At 46.2% G+C, this 14,186-nt stretch overlaps 1 long non-coding RNA gene across 1 annotated transcript; it reads left to right on the forward strand.

Annotated features, from left to right (window-relative positions):
- Window positions 1-968: 968 nt before the first annotated feature.
- On the forward strand, window positions 969-4,960 carry LOC128627272 (uncharacterized). Its single transcript, XR_008391423.1, has 4 exons — window positions 969-1,163; window positions 2,249-2,351; window positions 2,819-3,933; window positions 4,586-4,960. It is a non-coding gene; the product is annotated as an uncharacterized LOC128627272 (long non-coding RNA).
- Window positions 4,961-14,186: the final 9,226 nt, after the last annotated feature.

A 14,186-nucleotide genomic window follows, 5' to 3' on the forward strand; every position in this document is an offset into this window, starting at 1 on the left:
CGTATCTCTAATGGGCCGTAAGGCAATTTTGCCGTAAAAGGTAAAATACCTGGTTGTCAACTGGCTCACATTTGTCAGACTTAATGTCGTCTGTCAGTTTGGTTTCATTTCTCCGTTGACAAAGGTCTTGCAGTAGTCCCCTTTTATATGATGTCAACCATCATCCTCATGATAACTGCTCAGTGAGGAGGACACTGGGGTCCCTAGAATAGTGGATGATAACAAGGCAGGAAGCCAGATTGCACGCGACCCGAGTTTAGTGCGCTTCCATCTAATATGAGCTCCCATGTTTTTGTGCACATTATACACATGATCATTATACCCGTGGCATGTAATCATTATACCCATGTATAATACGCATCCTTATTTTCCCCCCAGAAATTTGGGCAAAAAAGTGAGCACTATACACGGCAAAATACTGTATATCCCACGGCAAACACAGCGATCCCTCCCAACCATGAAAACCCAAAGTTTCCTAAGCCATGGCAAATATAAAAGAGCTGCCTACAAATTCACAAGTCTTCAAGAGCATTATCAATTTTTTAGCTGTAAATTGATGCCTCTCTTAACAAAGGAAGAAATTTTTAGCAAAAAAAAAAAAAAAAAAAAGGAAAAAGAATGTGATGCCAAACAAGGAGATGAGTCAACAAGCAAAGAAAAAAAGTATAATACTATGAATGAAAGACTGCTAAGTTGATGCATTTTCATTTCTGCAATATATTTCATTATGTCTTTTATAATGGCCCTCTTTTATTTTCTGTTTTTATCTTCTGCAGACAATTCATTATGCAGTGAAAAGGCCTGAGGCAAATTCGCTTGTGGGAGGAAGGTTTACTGTGAAAGTACCTATAACCTTTCACATTTGAACTCATTTTGGCCCTACCACATACACACACATACAGGCTCCTCCTCCAATATGACCTTTGTTCGATTGACAGAAGCACCATTAAACACCCAAACCAGAAGTTCATGTTGTCTTTTGCTTCTCCCTCTCTCTCATGCCCATTTCCCATCCACTATAATCTTGTTGATTTACCTGTCCAGGGAATTTGGAAAATCCCCAGGCAGGCCAGCGGCCCTGAGAAGAAACTGGACGATGCTCTGCTCATCCAAGAGGCCATTGATCAGCTTAACAGTGTGTCCCGGGAAATGCTGTAACAGTGGTATGATCTGTGTCTCTAGGAAATGCTTTAGGAAAAGGGATACCAGTATTCAGATGACTGACATTCTCCGGTTATAAATGTTTTGTGATGATGGAGTAACCTGGTATTGAGTACGCTCTGTAAAGTCTGCTTTTGAATCATCTGAATTGTGTTTCTTGTAAAAATGTAATATTGGCGAATGTGATAAGTTACTCCCAGGAGCCCGGGGAACAACACGTGTTGTTTGATGATAAGGCCCTGATAAGTGGCAGGCAGGCAGGCAGCTGGAGTTGGCCGGGAAGGGCTGGTGGAGGGAGCCTGAGTCTCCTGATCCAAAGCCTGCTGGAGGCTTACCCCGATTTTCAAAGCCCCTCAAAGCCTAATGCTTGGCTCACTTACTTCCAGGGGGAAGTGGCCTCATCCTACCTCCCAAGACCCTCCTTTCCAGACAACTTGGAGCAAAGACACCATACGGAGGGTAGATGTGATTTTAAAAATTCACACAAGTAAAACAACACAATTGGCTACTGAACTGTCCTGGCTGTGACGGAAACCTGTTGAAGGGCATTGTGTATGGAATTGTGTCCCCCCAAAATACACGTTCAAGTTCTATCCCTGGTACCTATGAATGTGGCCTGATTTAATGGGTCTTTGCTGATATAATCAAAGTAAGATGAGGTCATAGTAGAGTGAGCCCTAAGCTAATGACTGGTGTCCTTACAAGAAGATATTTGGGGAAAAAGACACAGGGAAGAGTGTCAGGTGAAACTGAGGCAGGGAATGGAGTGACGTGTCTACAAGGATTGCCGGCAGCTCTCTGAAGCTGGGAGAGAAACATGGAGCAGCTGCTTCCGTGATACCTCAGAGGAAGCCCCCAGAACTGTGAGAAGATACATTTCTATTGTTTTGAGTCCCCTGGTTTGTGGCGCTTTGTTACAGCAGCCTTAGAAGGTGAAAGCAATGGGGTACCCTTGGATGGGACAGAAACAGGAGCCAAAAGGGGGGCCTCCCGAACCTCTGGACCTCCGCCACATTTTAAGTGGCAGCCTAACCAAGAAATACATTGTCTTTTTTGGTTTGTTTAATCCTTACCTTATTGATTTTAGAGAGAGGAAAGGAGAGAGAGAAGAGGAAACATCGATGTGAGAGAGAAACATCAAGGGTGGCCTCCTGTACATGACCCAACCAGGGATGGAATCCAAAACCTAGGTGTGTGCCCTGACCCCTTGGTGTGTACGACGATGTTTCAACCAACTGAGCTACCACACCAGGGCCAATACATCGTATCTTAATGGCTCTCAGATTCACCTGCTTCTCCCAAAGAGGCCTCATGCCGTCTGGGCTGCATTTCATAATGGTCTCCTGACTGGTCTACCTACACCAGTCTTGCATCAACAGGTAGGGGCAACCTTGACAGCAATAACAGTCATGTTTAGTGAGACCTGTGCTCCTGACTCTGTCTACAGCAGACCACATAGTATGCAAAAGTACAGGCAGAAGCCTAGCAGGATGCTAACCACCCTTTAATTTTCACAACAATGATGCTACCTCCAGGCATTTGGGAGATGGGAAGACTGCAACCCAGAGAGTGAGTTATTAGCCTAAGGGCACACAGCTGGAATTTGAACTTGGCCCTGACTAACTCATGCACTTTTTCCTGTGACACTGTATTGCAGAGGCAAGCTGGGGGACCTCGGTCCAGGGCTGGGAGGAGCAAGCAGAGCCCCTAAACGAAAGGGAGCACACAACTCGAACACTTTTTCCAAACTGGGAACAGGCATCATCCTTATTTCTCAATGGAGGCGCTGAAATCTGAGATTTGCTTCAGGCTGCAGTGTGAGTCAGAACTTGGACCAGAAACACTACTTTCTACACGTTCTCTCATCTACCAACCACGGCTTGTTCCCTCGTTGGCCCTCCTCCAGCCTGGGCCATGAGTAGAGCCCGCAGGATCCCAGGGCCCCCGCCAGCTGTTGACAAGGCTGCTCTCCTGGGGTGAACCGAGGCAAAGGCTTGCTTGCTCATACCTGACAGTCTGTGTGTTACCCAGTAACTTTCCCAAGAGTGCAGGGAGAGTCCACGTTTATAAAGCCCCAGGAACGCTGAGATCAAAGGCATCAAGTGGCCTTCCCAGAACACAGTCTGCAGGCCCCACGTCTCGCTTGGGCTTGATGGATACGTGCTCCTCCTGCGCAGGAGGTGGACTCCTTGCTTCAGATGAATTGAGCTCATTAATTAGGATTCTGCCTGCAGCTTATTGTGAAAGATGCTGTTATTACTGTAATTAGAACCCTGAGCCAACCCCAGCCTCTCTCACCATAAACATTCGGGGGGAGGAGGCTATCTCCTTGAACCCACTGTGCTCATGGTTGCTAAATTCAAGCCCATTATCTTGCACAGACAGGCAGCCCAGGCTCTCATAAAGTAAGAAGATTGCTGATTCCAACAGTGCTTTCTTAGACAATCGGTGTCTGAGAACAATAGTGATGAATGCATTGCTTAATAGTGCTTCCCTATTTCCAGACATGAGCTCAATTCTGGGCCTGAAATGCCTCTATACATCATTTCCACTCCACATCTAAGAGATATCTTAAAGTAAAACCAAGCTTCTCTACCCATTTGCCATCACAGCGCTACTTCTTCCAGCTGGAAAAGCCACAGCACCCTCGAGGCGATCCTTCCCCACACCGGCAGCACGTCAGCAGCCTGTAGGGAGCTTCCAGACACCCAGACGCGCAGGACTCAGCCTCAGGAATTTCTGATTCACTTGATCTGGGGATCAGGGCATCAAGTATGTCAGTGTTTGCGCATCTGCCTTGTGGGTGTGTGTGTGTTCTCACCTCCTGTCTTTGTCTTTCTGTCTGTCTTGCTCTTAATTGACTGGTTTAGAGCAGTTTTAGGTTTTCAGAAAAGCTGAGCAGAGTCCAGAGAGTCCCCATATACCCATACCCAAATATCATATAGTGTGTGTGTGTGTGTGTGTGTGTGTGTGTGTGTATTTACATTCCCTGAGTGATTCAAATGTGCAGGCAGGGCTAAGAATTCAGTTTCAGTTCAATCATTAGAGCTAGAATTCAGCAGCCTTTGAAAAAATAATTTCTGATCCAACCACAGCCCAAATTCTTCCAGGTTTTCTCAATACTTTCCCCTAATAGAACAGCCCGAGGTCAAGAATATGATTGGCATCCATTCAAATGAAGATGACTGCTCACAATTGTGGGTGGTTTCCCCATATTGCTTAACAAATGGCCTAATCAGTTCTTCCAGGTGTTAGAGGGTTCTCTTCTGTGTTAGATTCAAAGGAGTACAAGCAGCAATAATATCAACAGTGGCAATCTAGAACTCTGAAATGGTGGGTCATTTGCAGACCTTAAGGAAAATTAACACATTCATTCTTAAAAGGAGTTAATAGAATGTTTTTTAAAGAATATTTATTTATTTAGGCGTGGAAATATAGCTCAGCAACCACATGAAAACCAGTGCGGAGCGAGTTGGCACGCAGGACCACACCTGAGAAGAAGTTCTCCCATGTGAAATCAGGCCTGCATTGTACTTACGCTGCTTTGTGACTTGCTCTTGCTAAAACTCCCTCAACCTGAGTTCAGGCAGAAAATGCTTACTGCATATCTTTAAAGCAACTTCCTGAAGTCTGTGCTAATTCTCGCAAGGATTGAAATGTAACCAGACGTGTTACCCTTATCATTCCCTTGCATTTGCAAAATTTTTTTCTTGTTAATCTGTAAGAAGTAATCAGTAACATCCCTTCCATTGCTATCTGTAAAAAGTAATTACCTAGAGCAAACCTAAGTGTAATTAATGAAAACCTTCTTCGACGTTTGCTATTAGGAAGCCAATAAAAGGCTTTATCAAGGCAAAAAAATTTTATTTATTTATTTTTAGAGAGAGGGGAAGGGAGAGAGAAACCTCAATGTGTGGCTGCCTTTCACACGCCCTGCACTGGGAGCCTGGCCTGCAACCCCAGGCATGTGCCCTGACTGGGAATTGAACCAGCAGCCCTTTGGTTCTCAGGCCAGCGCTCAATCCACTGAGCCATACCAGCCAGGGCAGAATATTTTTTTGACACTGGTAGCCATGCTGGAAAGACAAGAAGCAATCCATCTGATAGAGAATAGAGAATACAAAGAAGTGTGTGACGATACCTGAAAGGAAGCTACACCCTTCACCAAGGCTTACCCAATTCTTTTGGGTTCATCATCCATTCATTTAAAAAATATTTCCTGAGCACTTACTACATTTCAGATTCTGGGTGCTGTGGGTAAACAATTAACCAAACAGGCAATAGAGCTGCTCGTATAGAGCTTATATTCTGATGGCACGTGTAAACAATCATACGAATGAACCACTTCCAAGTGGAACTGGAGTCACCATGTCGGACAAACTGCCTCATGCATCTTACACCTCACACCTTGGAATGTCAAATGCAGTGCAAAAGAACCTCATTTCCCAGAGAATTGTTAGTGAAGGTAACAAGACGGCAGTTATTTTGACTACTGGACTGAGAATTAAAAACCTTGTTCAGCATTAACATCACTATGTTATGTTATCTGCAACAGTAGCAATGCCTTCCTTTTATGGGTGGAACTGTTCCTCTCCCCTTTCTCATCCATATCCCGCCTATGTCTCCTATTTGGAGGATTACTTGGGCTTCTGCCTGAATTTATGATTCCCAAATAGCTATTCTTATGGATCTCAACGAGCGCTTGTTTGCCTGTCACTTTGAAAGGCCTTTGTATTTTGGGTTAGCACCTATTAGAATGTACACTTTCCACTTATCCAAATACTGTTGAAATGGTCTAGTGAACAACAGTTGGATATTTGGGGAAATGTGAAATATTATGCAAATTCTACACATTATTATATTGACATCAGCCTGGTCTTTCATTACACTGACATCAAGATACTAAAAAAAAAAAAAAAAACACTAAAATTCACTATGAAATAGCCTTAGTTAGACTTTAGAGAAAGTTAATATGCTTTGACATTGGAGTATTGAAACAACTGGATTGTCGAAGTGTAAATCATAAGTCATAGAAAGGATAAAAAAGTAATGAATCCAGGTTCATTCATAAGGTTAATAGCTTACGGGTATGTTGTGTCTATTTAAGCTGGTAGACACATTTAAAATTTTTGTTAGAATGATTTCTTGAAGGGCTCTATCAGTTCGTTGATGCTGTATAATAAACTTCCCTGAAATGAAGTAACGTAAAACAGCCACCACTTTATTTAGCTCACAATTCTGTCCTCGGCCGGGAGTTTTCTCGAGTGGGCGACTGTAGGGTGGAGGAGGGGCGGGAGGCCTCCCTTGAGTGACAGGTGGGCCGGCGGACTGGTTGGTCCAGAGCCCTCCAGTTGGGAGGGCTCTGTGTTCTCCGTCAGCCTCTCCTTCTCTAGGTGGCCAGCCTAGACTTCATGTGGTGGTCTCAGGGATTCCAAAACTCAGAAAGAAAGAGCCAGTCCCCGTGCTCACCAAGTCTGAGCTTATGCACCATTCAGGGCAGCTCCCACGGCTATGCCCTGAGCTGGCGTGGGAAGGCGTTACGGAAAGGCAGCAAAGAAAATCATCGTGGCCGTTTGTGTAAACAACCTACCCCAAGGTGCCATTGCTGGGGTACAGGTTTTAGGCGAGGGTCTCTCAGAAAGTGCTATTTTATAAAAGAAGTCCCCCCTTTGTTCCTGGCTCTCCTATACCACACTCGGCTCTGATGGCCCCCAGTGAGTGTGGCCCAGGGAAGACTGTGCCTGGCTACATCCCCACCCTTCGGGAGTTCTGGGGTCTGGAGGTACACACTTGCTCCATCCCCGGAGTGTACTAATTTCCACCCTGGGGGCCACGCTTTCCCATCTTAAAGTGGCCCCATAAATTTCATGCGTACCTTCAATCTCCGGGAGGACCGAACCCCTGCATCTTTAAGAAGAGAAATATTTGTGATAAGGGCTGTGACTACATCTCTCCCAGGACTCAAATCCAAACTACCTTCCTCTTCCTTAATGCAAAACTGTGATTGAATTATTCTTCAAACCCCTGGCAGCTGATAGGAGACTCGGAGTTCATGGACAGGGTCAGGAAGGAGTCTCGAAACAGAGAAAAGATACACAGCCTGGTGAGCAGGCTCAGTAGGGGGCCATCTGCTCCTCGATGAGAGAAAGTGGCATTTGGAGGAAAAAGCCAGAGCGTCCCTTCTATCATCTGTATCTCCTTACTTAGAATCTGATCAAATTTATTAAACATTCGGTTTTGTCTGGACTTGGGGTATCGAGTTTGAATATGATCTCCGTGAGTAATTCACTCTCCTTTGTAGGGAGAGTGTAGGTAGTCTGTCTAGTGATCGGGAGAGCAGATTGCTCTCGGATCCTGCTTTTATCACTCATCACTTATCACCTGAGTGACCTTGAACAAGCTGGCCTATGTGAGCCTCAGTGTGTGCAGAGAAATAGAACCAGCAGGCATAAACATGGGTGTGGAAATAGACACAGGTATTACATATGCGCACATATACGGCACAGATGAAGTAGGTTTGTGGTTGTGATACAAATAAATCATACGATAATTAATTCTTAACAGTACAAGAATAAACTCTGTTTTGCATACTCACAACTGTAAACCTACTTTCCCATCCCTGGTGTGTGTGTGTGCATGTGTGTGAGAGAGAGAGATGGACTTTAAGAAACTGGACTAAGCCTCTGGGACTGCTGGCAAGTCTGAGAGCTGTCGGACCGGCCGGCAGGCGGAAGTTCTGATAAAAATTGACGTTGCCGACTTGAGTCAGAGCCCCACAGGGCAGCAGACCGGAAAGGCAGCAGGCTTTTTACTTTGTGCTCTTGGGGATAATAGCTTCTTCCTGAGGGTGTCAGGGGCGGGAGGGCTGTCTTTGCTCTTAAGGCTTCTTCAACTGATTGGATGAGGCCCACCCACAGGATGGGGCATACGCTGCCTGACTCAAAGTGTATCGATAGGAATGTTAATCATATCTAACACACACCTTCACAGCTACATCTACACTAGTGTTTGACCCGACACCTGGGCACCGGAGCCTAGCCAAGCTAACACAGAATTCACTTCACGGCGTCCATTAAAGGGAAGAAAAATAGTACGTATGTCATAAAATTGTGATTCAGCGAAGCTGGCAAAGCAGGGCCCGTGGCTCCTAGCAGTCACCTTGGTGGTCGTTGTTCTTACCCATACCCTTCAGATGCAGTAAGGGCTGGTCATCCGTGCATGTCAGGGCTCCCTAGTTTGGGGAGCAGAAGGTTTGCTGGATTTATGGCAGGCAGGTTGTTTTACTCCTTATAAAACCAGAGCAGGGCATTTGGGGTTAGTTTTAAATTGATGTTTGCTTTCAAAAGAAAAAGAATTTAAAAAGAGCTCTGATCCTTTAAGACTGAACTATTGCTTTAGGGACCTATCACCTAGCAACAGGCAGATAATACCCTCCCTCCTCCGACAGGTAAACCTCTGGCTTATCTAATTGAAATTTCAGGCCTCCTGCCACACTCCAGAAAAACTATTACTTCAAAGGGATCAAACCGTACCAGCCAGATTTGAATGTGCTACTTTTCCAATGGCAGGCTAATGAGGTTTTCATTGGGTGCAGAGATTGGAGGCTTTACGGCTCACAATTTAAGTAGCTTCGTTCCATTTGCATTCACTGAATATTACAAAGGAAAAAAGCATTCGCAGTACAATTCCCTTTTTTGATTCTCCTCTGGGGATCAAAGATAAGTGTTGAAAGCAGAAACAAAGTGTACATGGTAAGACAATAAAGAATTATCTAGACTCCTCACTAGGCTGAGTCATCTTTTATTCTTCTTCCCCATGCCCTGACCCTCCCTTTCCACAGTGCTAACAAGAGCAAATCACTCTACTCCTAAATGAGGGCTCACCTCCTGCGTCCTCCTTCCACTCACAGGCCCTTCTCAGAGGTTCCTCACTGACCTCCCTGGCCACATGTCCCCATTCTAATCTCCTCTTCACGCAGTTGGCCAGTGTATTCCTTTTAAGACACAGGCTTTCCTCCTACTTCTTGGCTCTAAAGTTTCAATAGCTACCATTGCTTTTTTCAACAAAGTTTAAACTCCTTTGCCTACCATGTAAGACCTTCTGTGATCTGACCTCAAATTTTCTTAGTCAACTTATTTTTTTATTCTTTCTGTCTACCAATTCTTCCCAAACCCAAATTTCTTACTTTCTCTTTACAGGCCCTGAGTTCTTTTAACTTCATATCTGCTTATATTAGAACCTCTTGGAAATATCCTCCCCTTGAATTCTAGTGATTCAGTTAGGCCCAGGTGGAATGCCCCTTCCTCCAAGAAGCCCTTCTTGATTTCCCTCCTCCTAAGTAAAAGTAGGCTCTCGCCTTTCACTCACACCTCTGTCAGAATATTTATCACATTTAGAGAGGCCAACAGGATGCAAGGGTCAAGAGCACAACTTGGGAGACAGAGAACTGGTTTCAGCCCCAGCTCTGCTGCTTCCTAGCAAATCGCTTATCTTCTCTGAGTCACAGCTAATGTTTATTTGTCTTTTTGAAAAATGAGGCAGCCAGTGGTTGGACACGTTAAATCATGGAAAGTGCTTACTTAGCACAGAGCCTGGCACGTCGCTGATGGTAAATATTAACTCCTATTTTAAAAAGTAAATCCCATTTCACCTTTATTATAGTGCCTGTAGCGTCTGCCTTCCTCTTCCACTATAAGATCCTCAGGGGGTAGATTCTGTAGGAATCCCACCCAGTCCCACTTCCCGCAGCCCCTGAAAAAAGTGTTATAATCCACACCCACCTCCATCACACAGTGCCCTGGGCACGTGGTCTAAACCCCAGGTCCACGGAATCTCTTCACGGTGCCTTTTTTCCCACGTGACACTGATCATTCTCTCAAGCTGCAGTACCTGCCTATTGTGTTTGCAACCTGGAACATTCTATCGCATCTGTATCACCTTATAAAAGGTAATAAGTAATAAGGGCCTGAAGTGGAGTAGACACGACAAGTGTGCTACAGGGACACAGAGCCCCCAAGGGCGGGGACTGCGGACCGAGTGAAGGGCTCCGGAGGAGGTGAGGCAAGGGGATGTGGTGGCAGCAGCCAGGTCCACAGGGGCCGAGCGGAGAACGTGAGCAGGGTGGCGACCTTCACGCCACGTGCCCAGTCGAGATGGGCAGCACTGGACTCTGCCATGCAGGAGGGTGGGACCTGCATCCCTGCACCGTCTGGTGTTCAACAAAAGTCACAACTCCAGATTTATGGAAGGAAGAGCCAGGTTTTTAACATTGACAACTAATGTAAATCTGCTGTGGGTTTCTGGAAGAACTGGACCGGCCTCTGCCGCTCTGGCCTTCCTCAAGCAGGTGGGCAGCTTGAAAAAAGCTCTTTTTCCTGTCTCGGGAGTCTTTGCATTTCAAACGATGCTAGTTTAGCCGTATGCAGAACACATCGGATCCCGGTTGAATTGATATTAGATAGAATGCATTGACTTTGCATAAGTCCTTGATGTAGAAGAGGAAATTTCAGTTATTCCGCCCCAGTCCCCCTGCACATAATTTCGCTGTGTCAACGGGAATCGTCCTGAGCCACTACCACGCTGCCGAGAGCCGCTGCTGGGGGGGACCAGCCGTGATTAATTAAACTCTATTTTCTGAGAGCAAATGGCAGAGCCCCAGATCGGCTTCACGCCTCTCCAGCTGCCTCAGGAGGAAGCTGGTGCCCACGATTAGAAAACCGCTACAGCAATCCTTCCCATTTACTGCTCGGTTATTTTTTTTACTGCGTGAAAATATACATGATATTCACCATTTGAACCATTCTATGGCGTCAAGTACATTCGCAGTGTTCTGCACTGCACCCTCACTATGCATTTCTGAATCTTTTTCATCACCCCCAACAGAAACCACGTACCTGTTAAGAAGTAACTCCCTCTCCTCCTAGTCCCCGGTGACCCCGATTCTACTTCCTGTCTCTTGGCATTTGCCTCTTCTAGGCACCTCATATAAGAGGAATCACCAATATTTGTCTTCCCGTGCCTGCCTGTGTCACTAGGCATTAACGCTCTCAAGGTCCATCTGTGTTGTAGCGAATGTCCCCTTGTTTTGTTTTTGCTTTTTTTAACATTTTATTTAAGGGGAAAGGAGGGAGAATGAGAGGGAGGGAAACATCAATGTTTGGTTGCCTACTGGGGACCTGGCCCACAACCCAGGCACGTGCCCTGACTGGGAATTAAACTGGCGACCCTTTGATTCACAGGCCCACGCTCAATCCACTGAGCCACACCAGCCAGGGCACAAATATCCTCTTTTTATTTTATTTCTTTCCCCATGTCTCCTTCACCTCTTTTACCCTATTTAGTGGTTAATATACATAAAAAGGGTAGTGGTTTGGGCATAAATTCAACTTATGTATATATATCATTCAGAGCTTTAATCCCCTTAAAGGGGAAAGATCCTGACTGAGCCAAATCTTTGGGTTTTCAGAGGACTGAACTTGAACCCTGGCACTATCATTAAGTTCTTGTATGGCTCTAGGAATGTTGTTGAACCTACCCGGGCCTAGAAACCCTTATCTGACAAACCAGGGTAATAATGATAACACACATGTACATTAATACCCAATGTTATACATGACATGTATAACATGAACACAGTAGCACCCGCTTATTCAGAAAACTTTAGTAATTTCATTTTTTTTGAAACATAAGCACTAAAAGTTCATGTATTGTGTATAAATCATTATATATATATTTAAATAATATAAATGACTCATAAAAAGAAGTCCTTGTTAGTAAGCACATCCTACTCAATAACCAGGGACTGACGAGGGACCCGGGACTATGGCTGTGCAGCCCACCCACAACTGCAGGGTGGTCCCATCCGGTTTTCACACTGAAGCTTGGGAGCATAGGACGCCCGACACGACAGGATCGTAGTGACAACTTTCAGCAGGAAAGTTGACAAATAGTTAGGAGAAAAAGAGGAAAGAACAGAGAGAGGACGTGAAGTACAAGGAGGACTCCAATCCGTGGAATGGGGCCGTCAGTGCAGAAACGCTGAGATGCCTTTCCTAGTCAACCTGCGTGAGGCACCCGGGGAGATCACTCTCTGCAGAGCCCTGGGACGGGGGTCGAGGGCGGGATCCCTCTCGGTAGAGATCACGGCTCAGCGGGGGAGAGGACTATGTATTTTCATTAGTCCTCCAAGAGTGCAAAGTACAAGAGAAGCAGGAAAGGCACCAGATCCCACAGAGGAGGGGCTGATGAGCGCCTAGGGTCGGCAAAGCGAGCTGGCATATAGACACCTACACTGGAAAACTAGGTAGAGTCTCCCAGCCGGACCAGACTGGGAGGCAGGGTGGGACCATACATGAGCAGCTGCATTCGGGGAACACGTACAACCCTTTAACCTTGCTGGAGCTTAAAATGAGCTGCGGAGACAGGTGGGGGCAGGAATGAGGAACGTGAGCCTGCTGCTAAGGGGCCTGGCCTCTGGTCCCACTGATGAGCAGGATGCAGGGGGGTGGGGCGGGAGAAAGGGTTTGATCAGGGGAGGGGCAGGCTCAGGAGTCGGCAGTTTCTGAAAGGGCACACTGGTGTTAGTGCAGAGGAAGTGAGGTGGGCAGGAGGGACAGAGCGGAGGGCAGAGAGAAGGTGTACCCCGGAGTCCAGCGGAATCTCCTGTTGAGCATCTAAACCAGGGCAGTGGCCAATAGAGTGAAAGGAAAAACAAATAAACAAATGCCGTTTTTCTTTAATTATCCCTTACAGTCTTTACAGTCCTTCACTAAGCAGGTACTTAATGAGCATTCGCTGTTCACTGAAGCACTTCATTAATACACATTGTAAAGCTTTTCTAGAGGATTTTCACAAGCTTCATGTCTTGCCGGATCCCCAGAGTGATTATGCGACACCGGAAGAGTAAGTTCTATCACCCCCATTCTACAGATGAAGAAATGAGGCTTGGAGAGCGGAACTCATCTTCCCCAAGTTTCACAGATAACAAGCTGCAAAGCCTGAGCTGAGACCCCAGTCTCACTCTGGTCCCGCTAAACCGTGCACCCCCCCCCGCCCCCACCCATAACATCACGCTCAAAACAATTTCCCTGCCTGTGCATCCCCAGGAAATGAAATCAGCTTGGCAATGGGCTATCAGTCACGGAAATGGAAAATTTCAAGAAAGCCGAAAAGTTTAGCCAACTGTAGAATTCTCAGTCATTGACCAATGGCCCAGCAAACAGGAGGAAATGCAGGACGGCTTCTGGTTTGCTTTCTAAGCAAACAGCAAATCCATTTATCCACACACTCAGCTCAGGCACAGTTAATAATGAGGATTTATGGGGCAGCAGATGGGATGCTTCCTTCCAGCTGCCAGGTAGAAGCTGTAAAACCTCTGCTTTAGGTGGGAAGGCAAAGCGGATGAGGCTCTGTCCTGATGACTAAGAAAACCAAAAAGGCTTTGGTGACCCCTTCAGTGGCTTCTAGGTCCCCCTGCCACCTGTGAAAGCAGGGAGCTGAGTCGGGCTCTGCCCATTTGTTCTAATCATTTTGTCTGGTGTCTCCATCCGCCTGGGTCCCAAACCCGAGGGCCTTCAAATCAGCCAAGTTCCATCCTCCACCTCTTGCTCAATTGTCATTTATTTGAAGCTCCCTGACCTCCAACGTTTTCCTTGTTCCTTCAGAGTTAAATCTGGCTGATTCGGCCCCTGTCATTACAGGACCGGGTCTGCATTTAATTTCTGCACAAAGAGATTAGTCCTGCTGTAATAATAATTCCCATTCAGAGAGCACTTTGGGCCGAAAGCCACACTGTTGAGAGGCCGCATTTCTAAAATCAGCCACTTTACCCCTCGAACTGAGAGAATGACAAGTGGCCTCCAGGTACAACCCTTGCAAGAACCCGGTAGGAAAACAGACGTGAAGGTTACAGTGGCAATTTGTTTCCTGGCCCCCGTGGGAGAAGCTGCCAAATCCCCAAGTTTAGACCCAGATGAGAATCAGCCGTGTTGGCACAAAGAGATCGGCTGCAGAAAGTCCAGAACTGG

This window comes from Artibeus jamaicensis, unplaced genomic scaffold (assembly GCF_021234435.1).
Source record: "Artibeus jamaicensis isolate MK-2021 breed Jamaican fruit bat unplaced genomic scaffold, CSHL_Jam_final contig_354, whole genome shotgun sequence".
Taxonomy (NCBI): Eukaryota; Metazoa; Chordata; class Mammalia; order Chiroptera; family Phyllostomidae; genus Artibeus; species Artibeus jamaicensis.